Source organism: Dasypus novemcinctus, chromosome 17 (genome assembly GCF_030445035.2).
Source record: "Dasypus novemcinctus isolate mDasNov1 chromosome 17, mDasNov1.1.hap2, whole genome shotgun sequence".
Taxonomy (NCBI): domain Eukaryota; kingdom Metazoa; phylum Chordata; class Mammalia; order Cingulata; family Dasypodidae; genus Dasypus; species Dasypus novemcinctus.
Window position 1 is genome coordinate 36,666,299 of NC_080689.1, and position 27,559 is coordinate 36,693,857.

The following is a 27,559-nucleotide window of genomic DNA, read 5'->3' on the forward strand; positions in this document are numbered from 1 at the left end:
CGAGTTTTAGCTTAGCCACTTACTATATATTGGCAAATTATTTTTCTAAGCCTCTGTTGCCTTACCTTTAATGTAGGAATGCTTAAGTGTTAAAATAGAGTTGCTAGACTTAGCAAACAAAATAAACTGGACTTATATCCCAAATGAGACAGTCTTATACTGAAAAAGCATTCTCTGTTTATCTGAAATCCAGATTTAACTGGGCTTTCAGTATCTATCTGGCAACTCTATGTTTATGATTATGATAATGCATGTAAACGGCGTAGCACAGTCCTTAAGCCCCTAGTGAGCGCTCAGTAAATGCTCTGCTTATTAAATTTTGGGTCTGATTCCAAAGTCCATTTACTTCCACCACAAACACGCTGAGCTCAGTTTTCACATCAAATTTCTGTCAGACGAGAGTAATAAACTTTAAGTTTATATTAATGCCCCACGGTTCATAAAGCACTTTCAAAGGCTGGCCAGTGGTGGAAGTTCTCGGCGAAACCCGCAGAAGACCGGGCTGTTGGGGACAGTGGGGACAGTGTATTTCTGGGACGTCGCAGGAACCCCAACACAGGCACGGCCCGCAGATCTGCCCGGTAGTCGCCCTCGCTCCGCCCCCCCGCGACGCACCCCAGGCGCAGTCCTATAGCTTCTTCCCGGAAAGCGCGAGGCCATTTCATTTTCCCGCCTTCCCCACCCTGCCTCAGCCCGAAACCCGCACCACCCCACAACCTCTCCTCCCGCCGCCAGCCCCGCCCTTCCGGACACCCCTCCCCCACCCGCCCTTCCGGCCCGCCCCCAGCGTCGCAGCCCAGCGGGTCTAGAGGAGGTGAGAGGGGAGGGGGAGGGGAGGGGGAGGGGAGGGGACGGGAGGGGAGGGGAGGGGCCAGCCCCTTTTAGAGGGGAGCGGGAGGCGGGGACGGCGGGGCGGGGCTAATCTCCCTGGCACCGCGTTGCCATGGCAGTGGGGGAGGGCGGAGGGACGGGGAGGAAGAGAGCGGGAGGGGGATGTGGTGCTGCCGCGGCCGCCACCGCAGCTGCCGCTGCCTGCTCGTTGCCGCGTCTTCCCGGAGGCGGCTGCTGGAAGCCGCAGGGAGCAGCTGCGGGGCTCTGCCATATTGTGTCTTCCCCTGCCGGTCCCTCACCTTCTCCCTGCGGCGGCGCATCTGACGGTGAGTTCCGGCCGAGCGGCGCCCTGCCGGGCCGGTGCCGCCCGGCGTCCGCACTCTCCGTCCCGGCCCCGAGCCGCTCCCGGGCGCAGAGGCAGCGCGTGCGGTTGGCGTCGGGCGTGGGGCGCCGAGGCGGCTGTCCCGTGACGCTCCCGGACATTTTTGTTCTGTGAGGAATTGGTGCCGGCGCGGGGCTCTTCCCTGCTCGCGGCTGGGATCGCGTGTGGGTTCCTGGGGATCTCGAATTGAGGAGAGTGTGGCCCCCTAGAGTTAGGAGTTTTCCTGAGAGGTGTTGACCACCCGGGAGGAGCTGTCGCAAGGCGGAAACCGCGGCGAGAGGTGCCGACTCTCAAGGAAGGCTTTGAAGCGGCCCCGAAGACGATTAGGGCTCGACTCGGGGGAAATCGGATGTTAGGGGAAGTCCCCAAGCTTCTCGGGGACCCTGCAACGCCCCCTCCCCTGACTGGAAGTGGAGCGAGACGTGCCGGGCGTGGGGTGCTCGTCCAGCCTCTGGCGGCCCCGCCAAGTAACCCGGGCGCGGCCAGGATTGAACTTGGGACCGCGGGGCTGCCGGCGAGGGCAGGGCGGGTCCCGGATGTGGGGTGGCGGACCCGGCGCCGTCTCGCCCCTTCTCCGGCAGGCGCCCCAGGGCCTCGGAAGGTGGCTGTCTTGGTAGGCTGAGAGTTAGTGTTTCAGGCTGCAACATGGACATTTCCTGTTTGCAGACTCCTTTGGGGCCGTGCTTACCGCTGCCCTTAAGTCCTCTCTTTTGGCAGGATGAGAGGTCTGCCGTGGGAGACAGGTAGAAGGAGACCGTCTGTGAGGCCCTTCACCCTTTTGAGTTCGCCCTACTCCTGCAGCAGCGTGCCTAGAACTCGAGAGGACGGGGGGAGTTAGGGGAAAAGCGGCCCATGTGCAGAAGTGCACCCTCCTCCAACCTTAACTCCACCCCTTTACCCTTTGCAAAAGGTCCTTGTTCCCACCGCCTCTCTCGGAAGTTGGGGTGTCTAGTTGAATGGGAGGCCGCACTCTGGGTCTTCTTGATCCTGGTTTCTGCTTTAACGTCTCTTTAAAACAGCACCTGTATTTACCTGTTTTCTCCGTACTTAGTCTTAGTATGCAAAAAAATGACTCAGACTTTCTTTTGCCCCAAATCCAGCGGGATGGGAAGAGGGCGGTTATTTCTTTCCAGGTTAGTTTATGCTGTTTCTCCTGTCTGCTTCCTGATTGTGACAGCCACGTGGCCGACAGAGAGCTAGAGTGCTCCAGCGGCACGAGGGTCTAAGGTTTCACTGGTAGCCAAGGGATTTTGTAAAGGTGTAGCTTCCCATCCACGTTTATTTTGGTGCTTTCTCAGATCCCGGAGTAAAAAATGTTGACCGTTTACATGTATATATCCTTGCTCCATCCAAATCTCAAGACTTTCCTTTGTCTACTCGCAATCTTATTAAGGTATATGTTAACACATCTACTTTTTCTGCCCTTTTGTTGATTCATCTTTAAAATCTTAAAAGTATTAGGAAGTGATGGGAAATTATTACAGTATGGAGTTTCCCCTCTCAAAAAAATAATAATAATTTGACCTTCAAAAACATCAGTGACAGGTGCACATATAATCAGAAATCACATTCTTGAGGATTTTCTACTTTTATAAATTTTTTTCTCTTTACATAAAAATTGTGACCTGAAAAGTTGTAAGTCTATTATCAGCAAAAATACTTTCTGAAGGGATAAAATGAATATTCCTTTGATTTGTATGTGTGCTTTCTTAAGCATTTCTTGGGATGGTATTAGCAGTTAATATGAATGTTAACATGAAAAGGTTTCACTTTAAGGGAATGAAATGAATTTTTTGTGTTTATAAAAGTAAGAAGACAAAGAGTTGAAGATAAGATAAAAACACTAAACTTTTAGGGAGTTTGAAAACTTTAGTATTTAACTACAGTCCCTGGTTCCTAATGCATCAGTTTTCATTTTGTGAATGTTTTGGTGGATTTGAATTATTTCTGTAATGTGTTTTTATTGAATCGGTTTTACTTGAATAATGCTAAACCGCAGGAAATGTGTAGAATGTATAGTGAATTTAAGTTGTAGCAGTACCATTTATTAGAATTTAAGAATTACAAAGTAACAGTGGTTCTCAATTAGTGAAGTAAATAGATAAAAATATTGAACTCTAGGCTTCCGTGCACAAAAGATAATACAGCAGAAATTAGTATATGTGCTGACCACTGGAAGTAATGCTTAGTTGTGAAAAGAAAGTAAATGAGGTGATGAAATACTTATATAAAGCAAGAACCACTGGAAACATGTGGAAGATAACTAAATTATTAGTTATGGGATCCAACTATCAAAATGAAACTTTAGAAAGTGCCACCCATACGAGACTTAAATCTTGTCTTTACTGCAGTTTACTGGTTATCTCCTTTTTGTGTATTTTTAAATCTTTTTTGTTTGCTTTTTGTTTTTTTGGTTTTTTTTGCTTATTGAGTGTTTTTTTAATAACTGAATTTTGCATAAATAATAAATATAGAAAGGTTCTCAAAAATAGTTTAAGGGCCCAATGTTTTACTGATTTGTTAGGGAAGAAAAAGAGGTCTAAGATTTAGTCCCTATTCTTTGATTGAAGAGATAAGATTAACACACATGGGGAAAAAAGAGTTGACAGTGTGAGAGGATATGATTAGGTATTAAATTGTATGATGCAAGAATTAAGAAGAGAGGGAAACCTTAAATAGAAGAGGCTTTTTGGTTAAATGAAGGCTCTTGCTTTCTAAAATCTTAACTTCATACTACTCCCATTACATTAATCAAACTTTTATGACCAAAATCACTTATGTCAACAATGAATACAGATTTCTTCACAAGACTTTTCAAACTTTGGTCCCAGCCTTCTCCCATCTCATTTTCCACTAACAACAAGAACTGTTCATTATTCACTACCTCAATACGGTATTACAATTTTACTTTTTACTTTTACAAATGTAACAGTTTTCTGTTGGAAATGCATGTGTACTTATTCTCATAGCTATGAAGTTGTACGCACTCAAGCTTGAGGCCTGACTGAAATCTTATTGACCTGAGAAGCCTTGGAATCATAGAATTTTAGAGCTGCCTTTATCCCTCAACTAAACATTCTTTCTTTCCCTCTATAACAGCATATAATTCTTTGGGACTTTAGCATTCTATACTACCTTGTTTTCATTTAATAAATATTTTTGAACATCCTCTGTGTGCTGTGTACTCTTATGGGAACTGAGGATATAGCATTGAATGAAACAAATTTCCATACTCCTTGTTAGTTTTTAGGTTTTATCATTCCAACTAGATAAAAGGTCACTGGCCACCCAGAGGATTTTTCTTTTCTCAGGCATATGTCATATATGTAGTGAATATTTGATTATTTTCTGAATAAAGGAAAGGCAAGACTTCTGGTATGAGATGCGGAGATGGGATAGAAATATCTTTCTTGACAAGTAAGGGGAACGATACTATAGAATAAATATAGATGGACTTGGGAACACTGCTTCTGAATTTAAATATGGTTTAGTACAAAAGAAGGATGGCATTTGAACTGGGGAATGATATGATAAAATCCTTATTTGAGGAAGATTCATTTGACTACACTATACAGGACTGATTATTTACTGTGGGATTGGAGATGAATGCTAAGGAGAGAGATCTGTAGGAGGGAAAATCAACAGAGAGGGAGGTTAGGTTGGGTAATCTCAAGAAAGAGGACTTTAGTTAGCGGAGTTTAAGGTGAGTGGGAGATAACAAGGTGAATATAACCTGAAGTGACTGAAGATGAAAGGGTAAAGTAATCCATTCATATAGAGGTCACAGTAGTATTGTGAATTTTTGTCAGATATTCTTTGAAGTACTGAAGAACAGGGATAATGTTTTGGGAATCTAGGATTCAAGGGGCATTTGCTTTGGTCATAATTAACTTGACTTTATAATTAACACTACAGACTTATGGTATTATTTTTTTGTTTGTTTTTTCCCACTTTTTTTATTTTTTAAAGATACTTCGATTACATAAATGTTACAGAGAATATATAGGGCATTCCCATATGCCCTGCTCCCCACACTTCCCACATTTTCCCACATTAGCAACATCTTTTATCAGTGTGGTACATTTATTGCAATTGATGGACAAATTTTGGAGCATTGCCACTAAGCATGGATTATAGTTTACATTGTAGTTTACACTCTCTCCCATTCAATTCTGTGGGTTATGGCTGGATATATAATGAATGGCATGTATCTGTTGTCATAATGTCATTCAGGATGATTCCCAAGTCCAGAAAATGCCCCCCTATTATACCTGTTGGTATTGTTTTATGAATAGCTTGTTTCCACTGTATGAGAATGCTATCTCTGTCTTACCATCAAATATAAAGGGACCAAAAGAATGTTTATCAGTATTTGCTTTATATGTTGATTTTGATTCATAAATTCCTTATTTCTTGTAACCTAGTTTTTAAATTTGAATCAACTTAATTTTAGAATAGGCTTACATGGACAGAAAAGTTACAAGATAGTAGAGAAAGTGTCCCGTATTGGTCTTACATCACTATGGTACATTTACCATTGTTACTTTAGTTCCAACTAAGGAAACAAAGTTGCTACAATTAGTAGTAACTAAACTTTATTCAGATTTCACTGTATTTTCCTTAATACCCTTTTTCTGATCCAGAGTCCTAGTTTCTCAGACTTTCCTTGTTTTTAATGATCATGACAGTTTTGAGGGGTCCTAGTCAGGAATTTTGTGGAATACCTTCAACTGGGATTTCTTTGACATTTTTCTCATGATTACACTGAGGTCGTGGGTTTTAGGGAGAAAGAGGACAGAGGTGAAGTGTCATTCTCATCACATCGTATCAGAGGTACATGCTACCCACATGATTTATCACTGATGACATTAATCTTATCACCTGACATGTTTGCGAGGTTTCTCCATTGTAGAGTTATTCCCTCTACCCCCATTCCCACTTCCGTAGTCTATTCTTTGGAAGCAAGTCACTAAGCACAGCCCATGCTCAAGGCCTTAACCTGATTTTGACTCTTGTATTCTTTATTCCTCTGACCTAATTTTCTTTCCTCTAAATCGACATCTAAACATGAATGGATTTATTGAGCATCTAGGTGCTAAAAATACAGTGGTAAGCAAGAGAGACATAATTCCTATTCTTCTGGAGTCTGCCTGATTTAAATATAAAATAGGATTATCCCCTCACTATATAGATCTTAATTTCATTCATAGTTATCAAATTATTATAAGGCCTAAAAGGCTAAATAAAGCTCTTTCTTTAAGTAGCCATATAGATGGTTTGCTAGTATCATAAAGGTTAACATACCATAAAATAACTCTTTTTCTACCAACACGGATAATGTAAAATTACCTTGATTCTCCCTAAGTAGATTTATTACTGTTGAATTACCAGGGTAATTTAGTAATTTTTGTCTTATTTTACAAAATTTGCAGATGATATAAGAAAATTCTTGGTAAGGTTGAGGGGAAATAAAGAATATATTGGTCAAAATTTTAAAAGTGATGAAACCTTTATTTGTAGGGAGTCACTTTACATTTAGAAGAGTGAGAGCATTCTAACTTTGGGAATGTTATTAATAAACCAATACCTTTTTATTGGAGAATAAAATTTGATTAGCCCAAGATTTATTGAATGAAGATTCCAGTTATTTTTTTTTTCTAGTTAATGGATTAACTACAAAATACTTTTGCTTTGGATTAACTACAAAATACTTTTGCTTTGAACTGTTAATGAAATTTTTTCTAAAATATATTATTAATACACTTTATATTGCACTTCTCATTGAACATAAATTAATATTTAAATTAGAATTTTACAATGAGACTGGGTTGATTTTTTTTTAGTTTTATACGTAACTTTGGAGGTAGAAGATTAAGGGAATTGATACTTAAATTTATAACTGTCTGGTTTGTTTCTTTATTCTAAAAAGAGGAAATAAAGAAAAAAAGGGAAGAGATTTCTTGTAAATTAAGAGTTTACTGTTTGTTTTGTCTGCACTATGCTTTGTCTAAACCCTCCTAACTTAACAGTTCAGCTAAATGCTACCTTCTCCTATGCTGGTTGAAAACATTTGTTAATAATAATAGCAATCATTGCTACCCTTTATTAAGTGCCCACTATATATTGGCACTATATTATACTAGACGTATAAGAGTATAGTTTAATTATTATTAACAACCCTGCAAGGAGTGTTTCATTCTCATTGTCTGTCAGACTCTGTACTATGTGACCTGGAGTCTTAAAAATTTGGAATCTTAAAAAAAAATGGGCCAGGAGGATGTGCCAGTATCTTTCTTTGTCCCCAGGAAAAAGTAGGAGAGACTACAAGGTAGGGAGAAGAAACTAATATTTATAAAATACCTGCTATGTGGCAGGAAAGCTATTACTCTGTTTTTACAGTGAGTTAAGTAAGCTGTGTTATTTCCTGGGACTCTAGGAGGTCAAGTCATATGTCAAAGATTGCATAAGTAAGTTGGTGGCTTATGGTTTGGTTGACTTTAAATGCTTACTCTTTGACTTTTCTAGTATAGCATCCTTCTATAGTCATTCATTTAAACATTTATTTACTAAATGTAGTGGCCTTCTAGATATTAGATACACAAAAATGAATGTATTGAATTCTGCCTACAGGGGTTAATATTCTAGTGCAGTATTTTTCAGATGGGTGATAAATTCGATGTAATAAATTGTGGCCAACATTTCTTTTTTATAAAAAATTGAATAGAAAATTTTAGCGTGTTGTATATGTTCAATGTAAAAGTCTTATTTTGTGAAACTTTTGATTCAGTTATATATGTATGTGTGTTGTGGATCTCTATGAAAAATGTAGTTTTTATTTTGGGTTAGCATCAAAAGTTTGAAAACCACTGGTCTAGTGGCAGAGATGGGCAGGTGATAAATAATTATGAATAACCACAAGTAGCAAGGAAGGTCCATGATTGCAGTCGGTATAAGATTCTGAGGAAATGTGAAGGAAAAAAACAAATAATTCAAGTAAGTCTCCCAGGACTGGTGACTTTGAGCATTGTTAAAGCAGGTGATAAGAGAACTTTAAATACATATAAAAACTTGAAAGAGTGAATGAGCATAGTATATTTAGGAAGCTTGGGGTAAGCTTGGGGTGCTGTGAAATGGTGGCAAATAGAAGCCTGATTTTCTAGAGAAATTGTAGGCTGCCATACCAAATATTTTAGATTTGATTATTAGGCCATTGGTTCTTCTGGAGTCTCATGGTGTTTTGCTAAAGAACAAATGCATGGAGTCCACCATACAATCTATGAACAATATTAGGAATAGTAAATTTGACCATACAATGCTTATGCAGTATAAAATGATAGTTATGAGGACAACTGCTTATAAAAACAATTACAACCAAAACGAGTTTCGCTGTTTTGAGGTAATTATCATATTATACTTAACTTCTTTTTCTTGTGTTTTGTTATATGTTGCCTATTGTTAACAGACCAATGATAGCAGGTGCTAAAGTTTTAAGAAAACTTGATAGGAGAAAAAAATATTTTTTTAAACCTTTCCTCTGAATTGGGAAGACCACCATTATTCAATTCTGATAATACCTGGGGGCCAGCTGTTGGAGCTTATGTATGGTTGTTCTAAGCTAGGGTTTGCAGACTTCATCTATAGCTGTTTTTGTATGGCTTGTAATATTTTTTTCAAATTTTGAATTATTTGCCAACATTTAAATATTGGTATATTTCACACAAAATTGAAAAATTGCATAGTGTGGCAACATTGATTCCATGTTCCTACATGGTAATAATTGGCTAAAGCTTATTAGTGGCTGTTTCTCTTAAACCGCCCCCCCCACCACTGTCCCCTTTAGGCAAAGCAGTCCCCATCATTCTTTATTGTCTTATATAGATCAGTGTCATGTATTTGTCACCTATCTGGCATCTGAAATACCTCTGTGCAATTCACAAAGGGGGATTTTGGCTTTGGAAAGATTCTGCCAGTGTTGGGAGAATGTATTGGAGGAATATGACAAGGGCCTGGTGAGAATGTTAATGTAGCAGAGCAGGTGAGAGGCTCTTTTCTACCTCTAGATCCATTGTACTGTGTATCTTTCTCAAAGCACTTATTAGCCTTCTATTATATATGTTTCTTATCCTTTCAACAAAATTGTAAGTATCCCTAACATAACACGACTGGATTAATGCTTGTTGAATTTAATTATATATTTTTATTATTACCGTGTTTGTTTATCAAGGTGAATTTTCATGGCAGTTTTATAGTATATCTTAAAAAATCTTCTAAGTATTAGTTGCAATTTATTCTAAGAATGAGTAAATGTCAAAATACTTCTTAAACATGAGAAACACAACAGGTTGGTACTATGTAATTATATAGTAGACTTAACTCTTTGTCCTTTTTGCCAAATATCATAGAGAAACATTGTGGGAAAATTAGCCTCTTGGTTTGAAGTAATTTTATTAATTTGTTTTGTACGTTATTCTAAAAGCTCTTTGTTACTTTTTTTTTTCTTTTAAGAAATCAGTTGTATTGATATATATTATAAAGCATACAGTTCATCCAAAGTGTATAATCAGTAGTGTTTGGTATAATCACATAGTTGTGCACTCATCACTTCAATCATTATTAGAGCATTTTCATTATTTCAATAATATAAACAGACAAAATTCTTCATCTGTCAATCTTTCTTTCCCCTGCTAAACATAGCTGCTATTTCTGGCTATTCTTGTACAATTATTTATTTATTAAGCAGTTTTATTGAGATATATTCACATACCATAAGATCTATCTAAAATGTATGATCAGTGGCTTTTAGTATAATCACAATGTTGTGTATTCATCATCACAAAAAATTTTAGAATTATTTCATTGCTCCAAAAAGAAAACCTCTACACCCCTTAGCATGCCTTCCCTAGCTCTAGATAATCAATAATTAAACAGTATTTTAATGATACATAGAAGTAGCTTTAAAATAATATCAGTTGCAGTTTTTCATTTTCCAGAATTATCTATTTTATTGGAAAATAAAACATAAGTGTAGAAAAACACATAAAACAAATATGTAGCTTAGTGAACTATTTTAAGGCCAAAACCATTCTAGCTACTTTCAGGTTAAGAAATGTGATTTTGCCAGCTGCTACCTTAAAGCCCTTCCATGTTCCCCTTCCCAGTTAACAGCCTCTCTTCTTTAAAAACAACAACAACAAAAACACCACTATCCTGACTTTTTTGAAAATCACTTAATTATGTTTTTTTCTTTTGGTTTTGTTTCCCAAATATGCATCCTTAGACACCATAATTAAGCCTCCCTTCCTTACACTTGTGAGAGCTTTTAAGTCTACATGTTCTCCCTCCGTTTCTTTCTTTTCCTTATAATTTATCTATTGAAGAATCCTGGGTGTTTTGATACATAGCTTCCCATAGTCTGGATTTTGTTCATTAAGTACTTGTGGAGTGGTTCAGCGTGCTCCTCTGTCTTTTGTATTTCCTACAAATGGCAGTTGTATCCAAAGGCATGATCAGACTTAAGGTTTAATTCCATTGCCAAGATTAGTTGGTAGTGTTTTTTTGGTTTATTTGTTTTCACAAGAAGGCACATAGTTTCTGGTTTTTACTCTTTTTTTTTTTTTAAGATTTATTTTTATTTATTTCTCTCCCCTTCCCCCCATTGTCTGCTCTGTGTCCATTCGCTGTGTGTTCTTCTGTGTCCACTTGCATTATCTGGCTGCACTGGCAAACTGTGTCTCTTTTTTGTTGTGTCATCTTGCTGTGTCCGCTCTCCGTGTGTGCGGCACCACTCCTGGGTGGGCTGCACTTTTTTCACGCAGGGCAGCTGTCCTTGTGGGGCATCCCTAAGTGGGAGAGTCCCTTCGTGGCACAGCACTCCTTGCATGCGGCAGCACTGTGCATGGGCCAGCTTACCACACAGGTCAGGAGGCCCTGGACCCTCCATATGGTAGATGGACGCTCTGTCAGTTGAGCCATGTTTGCTTCCCTGGTTTTTACTTTTTTTTTTTTCTTTTTTTAATGTTTGTAGCTATTGATTCTCACTGCTTAGAACCATTAATACACTACAAGTTGCAAAATGGTAATTTTCAGTTCCATAATTTTGTTTTCATTTATTTACTGGAATAATTTTATGAGCAGATGCTTTCTGTCATCTATTTAGTTAGCCAGTGGTATGGATCATGTAGAAAATGCTGGATTTTGCTTGGGCTCTTTCCTTTTATTTAAGCAATTTTCAAGGTAGTAGTTCCTTGTGATCCCCAGAAGGAAGTTTTTTGTTTGTTTTTTTTAATCATAAATTTAGGGGTTTTAATGCTTTGCAATTTTTATCTTTATTTAAACTCAAATTGTCCTAGCTGGCTAGTATAGAAGCCTTTTCCATTTTACTTGCAAGACTTTTTACTATGACCCTGATATCTTTGTGATAGCTTCCTTGCTATCTGATATCAGAATGTTTTAGGCTCATCTTATATAGTCCTGCCTCAGACTTTCAATCAAGCATTTTTCCAAGAAGCTCTAGTTTTTTAACAGGAAAAATATTTCAAGACCACACAGTTTGAATGCTAGGGATGCTCTTCATTGCTACTGGACAGAGCTAGCATTTAGAAGATAAAATACCTCATGAGTTCGTATTGGTAGTTCTAATTCACATTCAAAACTTCAAGGCTTTAACATAGCCTTTCTTCATTTTGTCTAAATTTCCATTCTTCCACACTAGGAATTCTGATTCTCAAGGACCCAGAGGATAATATAATTAGCATCTCAACAGTACTAAGTACCTTTATTACCCTTTACACATTCAACAGTCTCAGGATACCAATTCTAACACTACCACCACCAATTTTGTTTACTGAAAAGTTAATTTTTTCCCATACATTCTATACACACTTTCTTTTCATCTGAAAAATATTTGGGCTGAGACAACCAGCAAGATGGTGGAAGAGTAAGGAGCTCCAAGTCAGCTCCTGATACAGGGCAGCTATCTAAAGCACCTGTTTGGGGGCTCCGGGAGACCAGAAGAGCATCCTGCAACATCCTTGAAAGAATGGAAGGAAGAGACTGCTCATCTGTAGAGAAGTTTCCTAAGTAGAGCACTCCATGCCACAGAGGCCGGTGCCCATCCTCCACTGGAGACACAAGCTGCCTCTGTGCCGGGGTGGGGGGGGGAGGTCGCGCTGCCGGCACGGATGTTGTTTTCGCTTTCTCCGCTGCACGGTGGCTGCTGGAAGCCTTCCTCGCACCGCTTTCGTGAGCCGCGGGCTGTCGACACACCTCACTAGCCGTGTGCCGGGGACTGTTGGCTGGGGCTGCTAGTCAGCGAAGGGGGACTGTGCTACAAACTCACGCAAGCCACTGGCCAGGAGAAGTAGACAGCTTTATTGGCAGAAGCAGGGGAGCCAGGGCGCGCGGGCTTATGCGCGATCTGCGAGCGAGTCCGGGGAGGGGGTGGTGGACAGGAGTTATATAGGGTGAACGCGGAAACATCTGATTGGTTGGGACAGCAATATGTCTATATATATGTCTATATATGGTAACTATAGATTTACTAGCAAAAATGGTGGAAGGAGATGAAATGGCGGCTCGGCGCATGTGCACTGTCCTCGCCCCATGACTCAGCACTTTAAAGACCATCCCTGAGTTTACTCACGGGCATGTGGGAGCTAGTTTACTCATAGTCCCGTGTCTTGTAGCGCAAGTCTCATGGCTTGGACGGCTGCACTGTCGGGCCTTCCCTCACCTCTGGAGCAATTCTGCTGCTGGGAATGGAAGCTCCGCTTCCCAAAAAAAGGGTGAGGAAGAGACAGTTGGGCACCAACTTCAGCTACTGATTAGTGTATTTGGTGAAATAAAGTATAATACTAAGAACAGCTAAAGTTTGAACCTGTCCAAGTCGGAAAGAGGCCAGTAGCCACCATCTTAACTCTGTTCCTGGCATGAGGGGAAGTGGAGCAGACTGAAACTCACAGTACTGGTAGGGACTGGCTTCTTTCTATCCAGATCAGATTGCAGCTGTAGCATAAGCCCAGACCCGCCTCTGGCAGGAAGGAAGCCTAGGGGGACCTGCACCAGCCTATCCAGGAAACTATAGGCCACACAGCAGAGGCCCGTGATCATTCTACTTTGGCAGCACAGGCTGCCCCAGGAGCTATTCTGTGGCTGGAACTGGAAGCTCCATTTCCCAAAACAGGGGATGAAGACATGGTTGGCCACCAGTTTCAGCTACTGGTTAGTAAATTTGGTTGGCTAAAGGATAACCCTAAGAACAGCTAAAGTTTGAACCTGTCCCAAAGTCAGAAAGAGGCCAGTAACTGCCATTTTGACTCCGCCCCCAATATGAGGGGAAGCCAGGCTGAATGAAAATTACAGTGACAGTAGAGACAGGTTTCTTTCATCCAGATTGGCCTGCAACCCTAGCCTAGGCTTCAGCCCGACCTCTGGCAGAGAGGAAGCTGGTGAGCCCTGCACTAGCCTATCCAGGTAACTGCAGGTAACTTTGGCAGGCATAGACTGAAAATCAGAAGTCTACCAGGGCAACTGTGGTCATCTTGGACCCACACTGCATAGACTGCTGCCCATACCTGCAACTCCACCCCCACCCCAGGCAGGGGAGGAAGGAGCATGAAACTTCATCAGTCTCTCAGGGCAACTACAGTCTAGGCCTGCACTTGGATTATTCTACACAGCCATGACTCTGTCCCTACACCTGGCAAAGGAGAAATTTGAAAGAAGCTTCATTGGTCCGTGGTGCAATGAGGGCAGCTTGAGCCTCCACAGCTTACAGCACCAACTACATCTTGACTCCTACTGCACAACCAGCAAGAGAGAAGGGATAGGAAGCCCTAAACTAAGAGAAAAACTGCACTCAGAAAAAATACTCTAAGGAAAGCTATGGCCCAGTGAAGGGAACAAGATAAGCCACCAGATGACATAAAGGAGTTGAGACAACTAACCATAGATGCTCAAACAAATCTCTTTAATAAATTCAATTAGATGGCTAAAGAGATTAAGGATATTAAGAAGACACTGGATGAGCACAAAGAAGAATTTGAAAGCATACATAGAAAAATAGCAGATCTAATGGGAATGAAAGGTGCAATAAATGAAATTTAAAAAACATTGGAATCATATAATAGCAGATTTGAGGAGGCAGAAGAAAGGATTGGTGAGCTTAAAGAAATGGCCTCAGAAAGCGAGCATACAAAAGAACAGATGAAGAAAAGAATGGAAAAAATTGAACAAGGTCTCAGGGAACTAAATGACAAGAAAAGGCGTGCAAACATATGTGTCATGGGTGTCCCAGAAGGAGAATAAAAGGGGAAAGGGGCAGAAGGAATATTTGAAGAAATAATGGTAGAAAATTTCCCAACCCCATTGAAGGACATAGATATCTATGTCCAAGAAGCACAGCATACTTCCATCTGAAAAAACCTGAATAGACCAACTCTGAGACACGTACTAATCAGAATGTCAAATGCCAAAGACAAAGAATTCTGTGAGCAGTAAGAGAAAAGCAATGCATAATATATAAGGGATATCCAATAAGATTAAGTGCTGATTTCTTACCGGAAACCATGGAGGCAAGAAGACAGTGGTATGATATAATTAAGATACTGTAAGAGGAAAACTTCCAGCCATGAATCTTTATCTGGCAAGATTGTCTTTCAAAAATGAGGGCAAGTTTAGAATATTCACAGATAAATAGAAAAAAATGAGAGGGAGTTTAGAATATTCACAGATAAATAGAAACTCAGAGAGTTTGTACCAAGAGACCAGATTTGCAGGAAATACTAAAAGGTGTGCTATAGCCTGAAAAGACAGGAGAGAGGCCTGGAAGAGAGTCTAGAAATGAAGATTATATCAATAAAAGTAACAGTGTCAAAAGAGTGATGAAATAAAATATGGCAGATAAAACCCAAATATTCAGGAATAAACTTAACCAATGATCAAGGCACTTGTATTCAGAAAACTACAACTCAATGTTACAAGAAATCAAAAAATGCCTAAATAATTGGAAGAACATTCCATGCTCACGGGTTGGAAGACTAAATATCATTAAGATGTCAGTTCTACTCAAGTTGATAAACAGATTCAAAGCAATCCTTATAAAAATTCCACCAGCATTTTTAAAATAAAAGGAAAACATAATTATCAAATTTATTTGGAAGGGTAAGGGTCCTGAATAACCAGAAACATCTTAAAAAAGGAAAAGTAAAGTTGGAGGACTATTATCTCCAGACTTTAAATCATATTACCTAACTTCAGTGGTAAAAACAGCATGGTACTGACATAAAGACAGACAAATTGACCAATGGAACCAAACTGATGGTTCAGAAACAGAACCTTATGTGTATGGTCAGGTGATTTTTTACTAGCCTTTCAAACCCACCCAGCTCGGGCAGAATAGTCCATTCAACAAATGATGCTAAGAGAACTGGATATCCATAGCCAAAAGAAGGAAAGAGGACCCCTATCTCACACCAAAGCTAACTCAAAATGAATCAGAAACCTAAATATAAAAGCTAGAACCATAAAGCTTCTAGAAGAAAATGTAGGAAAATATCTTCAAGACCTGGTGGTAGGTGGTGGATTCTTAAAGGAGTTAAGAGAAGGACTGAGATGGACTACTGATGTTTAATGTATGTAGAAGTTTTAATTAGCTTTACTGTAAAAGTGTGGAAATATACAGAGTTGATGGTAACAGTTAATAGTGAGTAATAGCTGGTTTATAAATGGGTTCGTGGCTGAAAATGGTAGTATAGGGATGTAAATGCCAGTTGACAGAATGCTAGAGAATAATCTAGGGACTGAATAGCACAGTAAACCCAGAGGTGGATGAGAATTATGGTTGATAGTACAGATGCAAGAGTGTCCTTTGTTAGCTAGAGCAAATGTACATCACTATTGCAGGGTGTTGGGAATGTGGAGAAGCACAGGAAAAATACAACTGGAGTGACCTATGGACTGTGGTTAGTAGTAATGTAATATTCTTGCATCTATGCCAGAGATACTGTGTTGATAATGGGGGAGTATGGAAAATGTGTGCCATTTGTATGCTATGGACCTGGTAATAATTGGATGATATTATTTTATAATCTGTAACAAATGTTCCACCAGGGAGTGGTGTGTTGGAGGAGGGGTGTTGTTTGGGAACTCTTCACATGTGCATGATTGTTTTGTAAGTTTACAACTTCTGTTATAAAAATATATTTTAAAATAATAATAGGGTAGGTAGGGGGGGGAGAATTAGCCAAATGTTAAGATAAGGACTATAATTAGTAGTAAGATTTTGACAGTATTCTTTCATAATTTGTAACAAATTCCTCACGACAATGAAAGGTATTGGTGGAGGGTTGATGTAAGGAGCCTGTATTAGTCAGCCAAAGGGGTGCTGATGCAAAATACCAGAAATCAGTTGGTTTTTATAAAGGGTATTTATTTGGGGTAGAAGCCTACAGATAATCAGACCCCAAAGCATAATTTACTTCCCTCACCAAGGTTTATTTTCACATGTTGGATCAAGATGGCTGCTAATGTCTGCGAGGGTTCAGGCTTCCTGGGTTCCTCCCTTCCAGGGTCTTGCTTCTATTTCCTCTGTGAGCGTATGTCCCAGCGCTCCAGCATCAAAACTCCAATATCAAAAACCCCCCAACTCTGTCCTTTGCCGTGTCTTTTATCTGTGAGTTCCCACTGTGAGTCCCCACCCTTTGTGCCCTACTGACACAAGAGGTTTACATAATTACTTAATCAAGTAATCCAATATAATCTAATATGCCCAGAGGAAAAGATCAGTTTACAAACATAATCCAATATTTCTTTTTTGGAATTCATCAGTAATATCAAACTGTTACAGGGCCCCTGTATGATGTTATGCATGTTTGCTTTGTAAGTTCACAACTTTTACTATATATATATTCTTTATGTATATTCATATATAAAAGATATAAAAATAATAATTGGGTGTTTTGGGGGGAAATTGGTTAGTAGTAATATTTTGAGGATGCTCTTCAATCATTAGTTAAATATGTTTCACAACAGTGCAAGGTATTAGTGGTGGGGTAAGTTATGAGAGTCTTGTGTGATGTTATATATGTTTGTTCTGTAAGTTCACAACATTACTATACACTTGTTGTTTATATATGTTCAAGTATGAGTGATAAGTTTGAATAAATTTTTTTAAAAATTGATAATTCCTGTAAAGTGTTTAAGACCAGACTCAGGATTTGGCAAATCCCCAGGTTGTCAATTATATTTTCTTCTGTATTAGTCTCATCAAAAAGTAAGAAGAGTTTCAAAATTAAACAAGAATTGATTCTCTTGATATTGTTCCCATCATTTAGAAAGAAAATAAAAGTTTTAGGCAAGACTGTATTTTGAGAGTAGAATGTTTATAAATAATTGGGAGCTGGTTAAAAAAAATAGTTGGACTATTACTGCATTACCAAATGATATGGCTCTTGCATACTGTGATCTCTCCCTTTTAGCCTTCATTTAGTCTTGAGTTCTAAGTAAACAAGTGTTTTAATGCTCATTACCAGTCTTTATATTGCTGCCTCTAGTCATTTTTGTTTCTGAAGTCCTGGTACATGTGATATGTTTGAATCTTAAAGATACATGTTGAGTGAAATAAGCCAGATACAAAAGGAAAAATGATATGAGTTTATGAATGTTAATGCCTTTGACTTGTGTTGCTCTAGTTCTTCCAGTATTTAAAAGCTAACCTGCATTGTTATGTTTTATCTAGAGCCACTCTTATTTTACAGAGAAGGAATTGGATTTAATAGCTTAATATGGATTGGCTAGCATTTTGAGAGTTTGATGACTTGTCAATTTCCTTTAAAGTTAATAATTCAGACATGAATTAAATAATCAGGAAGTTTAATGGAGAATTCTTTTGATATTTAGAAGAAAAAGTAAATAATTTGTGTAAGGTGAAGATATTCATTTAACAAGTATTAAATGCTTAATTTGTTTTAGGAATCAGATGTATGTAAGTAAATAATTACATTGTGTGATATACCCTCCTAGACAAATTCTCGTGTGCTGTGGGAACACAGAGGGGGCAGGAACTAACTTTTCTGAAGGAGTGGGGTTGGGTAAGATAGATTGTATACTCATAATGGAGGTTTAGATACAAACTTTTTTAGTGGTTTTGTTGCTGGATTTTCCCTAGGTTCTTGGCTGTGTTACAAAATAAAATTTAAGAACACTCCAGTTTAGTTAGGCCAGTAGTTTATTAAGAAAGTGGGAGAAGAGAAGGAAAATAGCAGATTATTGCCCCCAGCTATACTTGCAGGTTGGTCCAAGCAGAGTGAAGGAAAAAGGGCAAAAAACTGGTTAAAAGGGCTGATTTACAGATTACAAATCGCCCTTACAGATAGCAAGTTCCAAGATGTGCTTGTATGCTGGTCCAGGCAGAATGAGGAAGGGCAAAACAGTGGAAAAAGAAAAAAGATTGATTTAACTTCTGTGCTTGCTTTTTAAACCATTAATTACCCTTCTCCTTAATGTTTGGGGGAGGAGTCCCAGCTGTTTGCAGTTTTGATTGATTACCCCATCCTTCAATTTCCCCAGGGGTCCAATGGCAAGACATCTTGAGAATATCTGGGTCTCTTCCTTGATCTCAGCGGAAATCCTGTTCCAAACAGGGAGTTCGTGCTATATTCTTCCCGCAGCCATCTCGTGGGATCTTTCCCTCAGGGATGGTTCCCACAGCCATGTATTTCACAGCCATCGTTTTCCGCCAGGTCCCAGATTCATTTTTTTATTCCCTAATGTAGGCTTACTCAGTTTATCAATATCCTTAATAAGCTCATTATATGTTTGTTATTACAGTCTTTTCCATTAGTAATACTTCATACACATAGACTTACTGTAGACTTCCAAAAATTTTAAATGCTTTAAGATAACATATTATTCAGGTAGAATTTAAATAAATAATATTTTTTAAAAGTTTTCTTTTGTTAAAATAATACTATTTTCCAAATACCTCTTAAGCAAACAATTGATATTAAGGAAGTGAAAAAAATGACAAAGCAGCATGGAAAATATATCTGGCATAGTATACTGTATTTGATAAATTGCTCAATAAATATATTTCTAATATCATTTTATCCTTAAACTTTTTGTTCACATAATTTGATTAAAATGTGTCCTTTGTTTAATTGATTATGATGCAAAACTTAATTATGTGGCATAATTTAGGTTAATTCTCCTTTTGCATTTCTAATCTAGTTGGCATCAAAGTAGTGGCAGGTTGTACGTATTTAAAGTGCTCTGCCTAGGGATGTTGAATTCATTGCTTCCTATTCTCTGGTTAACATTCCCTTTGTCTTAGACTGGGTTCAGTATTTTATAAGGCACAGAACTTTTGTGTTTACGAATTGATTCCACATATTGTATCTTTTGAGCTTTTGACACAAATAACTACAATAAAAAGAAGACATATAAATGCTATTGAAACATTGTGGTTAGAAGAGACAAAAATCCCTAAAATAAGTTGGGGTGAGAATTACATGGAGGAGTTGTCATTAAATTAGGCTTTAAATATTAGTGTTTTGACTGAATGATGGTAGGGAAGGTAGGCAATCCAGATGCTATCAAAAGCAAGTGTATAAATAGAGAAATGCACAAGAAATATTTGATCAGGATTATTGTAGTTTGGACTAACTTCAAATAGAAAAGCATTAGCTTGGGATTCAGATATTGATGCTAATATGTACTTTTTAAAGCCTTTTTATTTGTATTTATGAAGTACTCTAGACAGGGAAACAGCCAGTATTAGTAGTGAAGAGTGTGAGCTCTGGAAGCCATGCTGTTTGAGCTTGTATCCCTGTTTTGCCACTTAAAGGTTTGTGATATTGGGCATGCTATTTAACTTCTCTGTATCTGTTTACACATTAAAGAATGAAAATTAATAGTAGCAACTACCTGATAGGGTTGCTATGAAGATTAAAAGATTTAATGCTAGTAAAGCACTTAAAACCTGTTATCAGCATTCGGTCAATGTTAGCTGTATTCTTTCAAAATATAAGTACTAGCACTGCCTCTCTTTCCCTGTCTATCTACCAACACACTCACACATGCAAGAAATGTACATGCATGTAGGAAATGTAGATCTTACATGTATTTATCTACAGGAAAGCTAGTAATATTGGAATTTCATTTTTGACTAGCATTCAAATTTTTGTAGAAGGAGAATCCAACTGTATCATTTTACAAATGTTGAAAATTATGTAGTAGCAGAGCTAGAACCAAGATTGGTCAGACAACAGATATTTTAACATAAAGCAGTAAAGAAAAGCAGACAACCAACTCTGCACTTCTGGAGCTTTCAGTCAGGAAAAATAGGTATTAAACCATCTCAGATGTGATGAATATTACTAAAAAGTACAACATACTATGGAAGAATAGAACTGAGGGCCCTCCTTAGTCTGGGGTGTTAGAAAAGGTTTCCCATAAGAGATTTAAGCTGAGAAATGAAAGATAAATAACTATTAGGTAGAACTAGCTTTTGTAAAGGCCCTGAGGGAGGAGAAAGTATGGTTGATTCAGGAATATGAAGAGAAGACAGGGAAAGGGTGGTAAAAGATGTGGCCAGCAAAGTTAGGTAGGGGCTAAATCATGCAGGGTCTTATACACCCTGTTAAGGATTTTGGTCTTTAGGTTGACCTAAGGGTCTCCTCAGTGGACTAAGTAGTAAAGGGACATTTGAATTTTTTAAAAGATCACTCTTGCTATAATATAGAGAACAAATTAAGAAAGGGTCAGGCATAGATGCAGGGAGACTAATTTAAGAAGATATTGTCAGGGTCACCATATATGGTTGTGCAGAAAACAACCATAGAGGCTAGATTGAGATAGACTACAGTTGTAGTGATCTAGATGAAAGATGATGTTGATTTCAAATATAGTTGTGATAGTGAGCAGGAAAAGAAATGGGTAGATTTCAGATTTAAATATTCCTAGATCTGTCTCGAGATCAGACCTCATGAACTGTCATACATATCCCAAATGCCCACTGTATCTACCTGGATATCTCACAGGTATCTCAAACTCAGCCTGTCAAAATTAAAAATTAAAAAAACCTGAAAACATTATAAAAATTGATCTACTTTTTGAAAAATCCATGTTCTCTTCCAGTATTCTATATGTTATAGATAGAACTAGCATCTGTGCAGTTGCTGACTCTATATGGTAGGAGGGTAGTAGGTCCTAGGTCCTAGGCTGTTTAGCAGTACATAGCTGCAGTTGATATGACTATTTAGAATTGAGGTTTTATTACATATGTTCATTTAAAAACTTAATTGTTTATTAGGGTATAACCCTATAAAATGCTGTGGAGATAGTCTATTTAACTGCATAAATAATTTTAACATGTTTTGGTATTAATATATTTTATTTAAGTGAATATACAGGGTTAGTATAGCCCTATTTAAAGTCAACTTAATTCTGTTACTCATACCCCCCCCTTTTTTTTAAGAAATGCATATTAAATTAGGCAGTGTGGAGTCCTAAGTCATTTTACTCCTGCTTTCCACATTTGACATCAGAGACTATTAGTTAGATAAAGATATCATTGTCTCCCTTTATTAAATGTAATTCTAATCATGAATGTACTTTCAAAAGATGCTTATTCCCAGTAGAGCAATTAAATCATTTCAGGAGATTCACGACATGACTGCCTAATTATTTAGGCTTATATTCAAGACATTAAAATGATATTATACATAAATAAATTTTGCTGACAAAGAATACACCTGTTTATATTCAAATGCCAGTCAAACTTATTACCCTTGTACTTTAGAACATCAGATCTGTTGACTTTCAGGTTTCTGTAACTTTGCTCCTTTTCAGGTAACTTTTCAAGTGCAATACAAGGCTTTCAAAGAACTAAAGTGTTAGTTGGCTAACTGGTCACTATGATTTGGAGCATAGGTGATAATATTTCTAGTCCTGGTAAGGACAGTTCTTTCCATTGTTAGTTATTTTCTTTGATTTCTGTGCTTTCAGTTATTTTCTGCGTTTAACACATTTTTATTTGGACATTTGATTGTGATCCCAAAGTTTGAGGGTTTTCAAAGTAGATTTACTCAAAACCAGTTCTGATTCTTTTCTGTGATTACATTTAATAATATGTAGGGTAAATTCATGCTATTTTTTATTTGTTAGATAACAGCAGAAGTTTAAAAATTATTTTATCAACATTTTCAAAAACATTAAAAAATAGCCATTTTCATTAGAGAAAACAGTTCTCATTCAATTTCTATCTTCTTTACTGCTTTTCTCTGTTTCAAAGGCAGGATTATGGCCTAAGGATTATTTGTATTATATTATTTGGTCTTAATACATAAAATTTCAGGTTTATTTCATGTTTACTGGTTAGAATGAAGTGTTTCATTTTTAACTTATAAAGCTATTCCTTCATTTTAACTTTCCCAAGAAACTGATGAACAACTGAGACATTTTGGAGAGAAATGCTGCAACAGTGTGAAGGGGAATTCTTTTCTATGAGCATACAACAAAAAATTAATTAGGTAGAAGTGGAATATAAACCATAGTTTACAAAGTGTATCTTGGTAAGTTAGGGTAGGAGAAAGGTGTATTCTGTGGAAGATTGCGGCAAAGTTTTTTGTTTTTTCCCCCAGATTTTAGTGTATTTCTGCTTTTAGTATGAGTTGGAGAAAGGTGTTTTTTCTCTTCTCAATTTTTTTTCTTTATTTACCCCCATTTAAGAAGTGGTTTCCCTATGAAACAAATCTTTGACCCTTTTGTATTCTCTCCTCTTTGCCCCTCCCCCATCTAGACTAGAAAATGCAGCTGCACACATTTTTTGTTTAGAGACAATGGATCACATGCTGTGTCACCTAAATCTATGACCAAGAGGCAGTTTTATCCCTAAGAGACCATAATGCTCCAGTTGTCCTGGATACATGACATCATGTAGCATTATAATCAAATATACATCTTTCTGCAGTACATTTGGGATTTGAATCTATCCTCCAATCTCAGTGTTGGGTTTTATGGGATGGACAGTATTTATATATTTTAATCCAAACAAAGAATGTATTCTTAAATAAATAGGAAGGTTTATGAGATCCTACTTTTTGTATGTCTTGTTTTTTTACATTGAGGTTACCAAGGTTTTCAGAAATTTTGAGATGATAGAATATTTTTAATGCTCTAATGTTTGTTAGGTTTATTATACAGTGCCTTGCAAACATTATGTGCTCAATAAATATTAGACTTTATTTTTGCTGCCAACTCTTATTTATAAATAAACAGGAAGAAACTTGTTTTCTTTAAAAGTTAGGAATTGTTCAGATCTAGAAAATAATTATCTTTAAACTGCTAACATGTTTTATGCGAAGTTTATTATACTAAGCTTATCTGTTGAATAACTCTAGGAATGACACCTTATCATCATTAATTAATACATATGGTTTATTCCAAAGGGGATTGGAAGTAAGGAGAGGAGAGAAAATGAATGGAAATTTCTTTTCATGATATAGTAAATATTAATCAGAGGTAAAATTTAAATTACAGTAAAATGAATTGAGTTTCAATTAATTCATAAACATTTGGATTTTTCTTCTGTCTTAGCTCTGCTGTAGATATTTTCCTATAAGTAAAGTTTCCTAACGTCTTAAGACCACATAAAAAGAAACTTAAAATTATAAGCACTTTTAATTAAGTATAACCAAAAATTCTCATTCCTTTGTCTCGTTTCAGGAATTAAGATGTTTAAAGTAAGTTTTTAATGTGACTGATTTTAAGTAGGGAGCTAGAGTAGTAGGTTAAAAATGGTGAGAAACTTTATCTGTAGGTCAGATACTGACATAGTTTGAAGAGTAACCTGTCTAAGTAACAGGGAAAGAAATATTCAGTGAAGTAGCTTGAAGGTGCAAGGAAAAAATAAATGAGAATGAGTATATCAAATATTGACTACAATTTTTTTTAATCTGAGTCTTTTTTGAGCACTAATTTATATTTCCTAAAGAATTCTTAGGCAGTATAATGGGTTAAATGTTAATATTTAACAACTAAAAAATTATATAGTGAACAATAATTTATAGCTTAGGGCTCTAAGAACTATAATATAGGTAAGGTAAAAACTTAGTTAAAATTGAAGATATTGCACGTAGCATGAGGAGATTCAATAATATAATTTTAAAAACATTTTTAAAGTGTTAAGCACATCATTAATAAAATGAATTGAGTTAATTGTAGTTATTCCTTATTTGGTATGGATCTATATTACTTGCTAAAGTATACTTTAAAAACTTATGTTTATGATAATAGCTGAACTGAGAACTTTGTTTTTGTGGTCATTAAATTTTTATATTCATGAATCCATAGTTTTAACTTATTTACAGCTGTTATGCTGAAATTAACAATAGAAGCAATATCTTGAAAGTAGAGAAGAAATTACTGTTTTGAGTATTTTAACTTTATAAGGATTCTGTAGCAGGATAGTAGATTCTGAATTAGTTGGATACAAATGACTCTAACTATATATGAAGATAATTATATTTCTGTCCTGTTTTGATTATAGCATTGTTTGTTGTTGGTTTTTTTGTTGTTGTTGCTGCTAAGAATGGCATTAATAGTGAAAACTCAACATTTTTGTTTCAGAAGTACTATAGTTATTTCCTTTGTTATTATTTGCAATCTTTTGTGTGTGAGAGTATTGGCATCAGGCAGAGTACTGTTAATAAAAGAATTTAGACCTTTTTGGGGTTATTAATAACAAAATGCTAAAACTTTATATGCTTTAATTATTTTAGATTATTTAAACCACAAGATTTGGAGAGAGGTTTTATCATACAGTATGTCTGTCAAAATAGCAATATAACATAAAAGTGCACGAAAACAAATAGAATAAGAAAGTGAAAGTCGCATAATAAAGAAAACGATGAAATGGTTATTGCAGCCCTCTTCTGAGAAGTCCTAGTTTCAGTTAGCTGCCTAACCAGTGCATGTCATTGGTCATGAGGGACACCCATCCTTAATACTGGAATATTTTTTTTGAAATTTCAAAACTTCAAAATATAGTATTACTGGTTCTACCCAATTTTTATATTTGAGGAATATGGCATTTATAAATCTACTACTTTAGGAAGAAAGCCGATAATAATTCTTAAAATGTTGGGGTTTTGTTTCATTTGTACCAACAATCTTTTGAAAGTAGGTTCTATTATAATTCTAAATTGATAGGTCTTACAGGTAGTGATAGCAGAGCTGGAATTTGAGCCCTGGCAGTGTCTCTCTACAGCTCATGCTTTTTACCCTCTGTTTCATTGCTTCCAGATGTCATTATAATATCAAGAATAATGATTTAGATTTTACTTTTGAGATTTTAAAATAATATGATATTGCTTATCCTTTACGATTTTAACTTCGAATATTCTGCACCATGCCCTTCCCTTGCTCCCTTTCTACTCAGTGTGTCTTAGTATTACATACGTTAATTCCTTTCTCAAGAAAGGAGCCTTTCAGTTGTGCATTATTTTCCATAGAATCTTAATAGCTATAATAGAGCCATGAGTGTACTAGGGACCAGAAATTTATTCCTTTTTTTTTTTAAACATATACCTTTATTTCTTTTTCTTCCCCTCTCCCACTCTGCTGTTTTTTTACTGTCTGTGTCCCTTTGCTGTGTGATCTTCTGTATCTATTTCTCTTTTTGTTATCTCTTCTCATCTTTCTCCTCTAGGATTCACTGGGATGTGATCCTGGGGACCTCTGATGTGGAGAGAGGTTCCCTGTCAATTGTGCCATCTCAGTTCCTGGTCTCTGCTGTGCTTCATCTTGACTTTACCCTTCGCCTCTCTTTTCTTGCATCATCATTTTCCTGCCTGAGTCATTTGCATGGGTACTGGCTCGCCCCGTGGGCACTGGCTCGCCACATGGGTACTCACGCAGGCACTCAACTCTCCATGCGGGCACTGGCTCACCACACAGGCACGCCATCTCTTCTTTTTCTCCAGGAGGTCCCAGGAATCGAACCTGGGTCCTCCCGTATGGTAGGTGAAGGCCCTATCATTTAAGCCATTCTGCTTCCCCAGAAATTTATTCTTGAAGCTCCTTAAAAAAGGACTAGGAGAGGTTATTTTCAATCATATGTTTTCATATCCTTCTGTACCTTTTATCTACATGCTAGATGTAAAGATACTGTAATCATAATCCAAAATAGCTAATACTTTAGCTTTACAATGTATTTTAAGTTCCTATGTATATTTAGATACTTCCGGCATTTTAGTAATTCATAGAATATGATACATTCTAACTTACGAGGAGCTTGTTTATCATGAATCCTCAACTGTTAAAACACAAAAAGGCAAAAAGGAACTTCTAAGTAGCTGTGGGGGGAAAAAAGTCACAAAGTCTATCCATTAAATTCATGTACTTTAAGGCAAGCTCTTTACCCTTATTCAGCTCCTAGTTACTGTTAGGCTATATGAAATTCATCTGGCTTTCCAGGCTATAGTAGATAATAGATCTACAATTCCATTTATACAGTTTAGAAATCCAGAATGTTCTGAAAACCAAAAGTTTTCCCATTTAGTGACAAAATATGATCTAAACTGGTAGGAAGCTGTAGGTGGTCTTTATTTACCTCTTTTAGTTGGAATATATATTTATCATGTTCGTTTTGAAATTCCTTCTAAAATCCAAAAGATTCAAAATTCTGAAATAATATCTGACCCCAAGGATTTTAGATAAAGGATTTTAGGCCTGTAAACAGGTACAGTGACTACAGTACAAGTGAGGAATAGGGTATATGGAACTAAGAATCTGGTATTCAAGCACAGCAATGTGAGACCTTTATTAGAATGGAGCTGTGGCTTCTCAAACTTGTATAAAGAAAAAACATACAGTTTTCATTTTGAAAAACAACTTTAGTCCACTGAAGTAGTGTTCTTTAAAACTGTCTCTCACTTTTATTTTTAAAAATGGTAAAATACATTTTTTACACTGTTGCTGAAATGAAAGCACAAAATGAAAGTTTGCAAAACTGTGTCCATGGTATGCTGATTTGAGAAACACAGATATAGTGGCAAATGCCTTATATTTGCCCTACACACATTATTCTATTACAATTCCTTGTTTATAATGATGAAACTAAATCATAATTAAGGAGTTAAAATGTTTCCTATTTTTAAGGAATATGATTTTTAAGGGAGATGGGGAAAGGCACTCTTTTTAAAAATATATACCTAGAGTTTTGGTATCTACCTTTCACCTCCAGGAACATGCTATCTACCTACTTCCAGTTGGGAATTGCTGTCATAATGTGTCCCTTTTACTGACAGGAATATGTCAGTTTGTTCAAGTGTGCTGAAGCAGAAAACA

At 37.2% G+C, this 27,559-nt stretch overlaps 1 protein-coding gene across 2 annotated transcripts in view; it reads left to right on the plus strand.

The window, feature by feature from the left end:
• The first annotated feature begins 598 nt into the window (after positions 1-598).
• FOXN2 (forkhead box N2) overlaps positions 599-27,559 on the plus strand; it is a 79,191-nt gene continuing 52,230 nt past the window's right edge. Inside the window, exon 1 of one of the 2 annotated variants that reach the window (XM_023588861.2) lies at positions 599-814. The gene's annotated coding sequence lies outside the window, so the exon portion shown is untranslated. Of the gene's footprint in view, positions 815-873; positions 1,158-27,559 lie in introns of those variants that run through there. The other variant, XM_004458771.4, reaches the window with a different exon arrangement.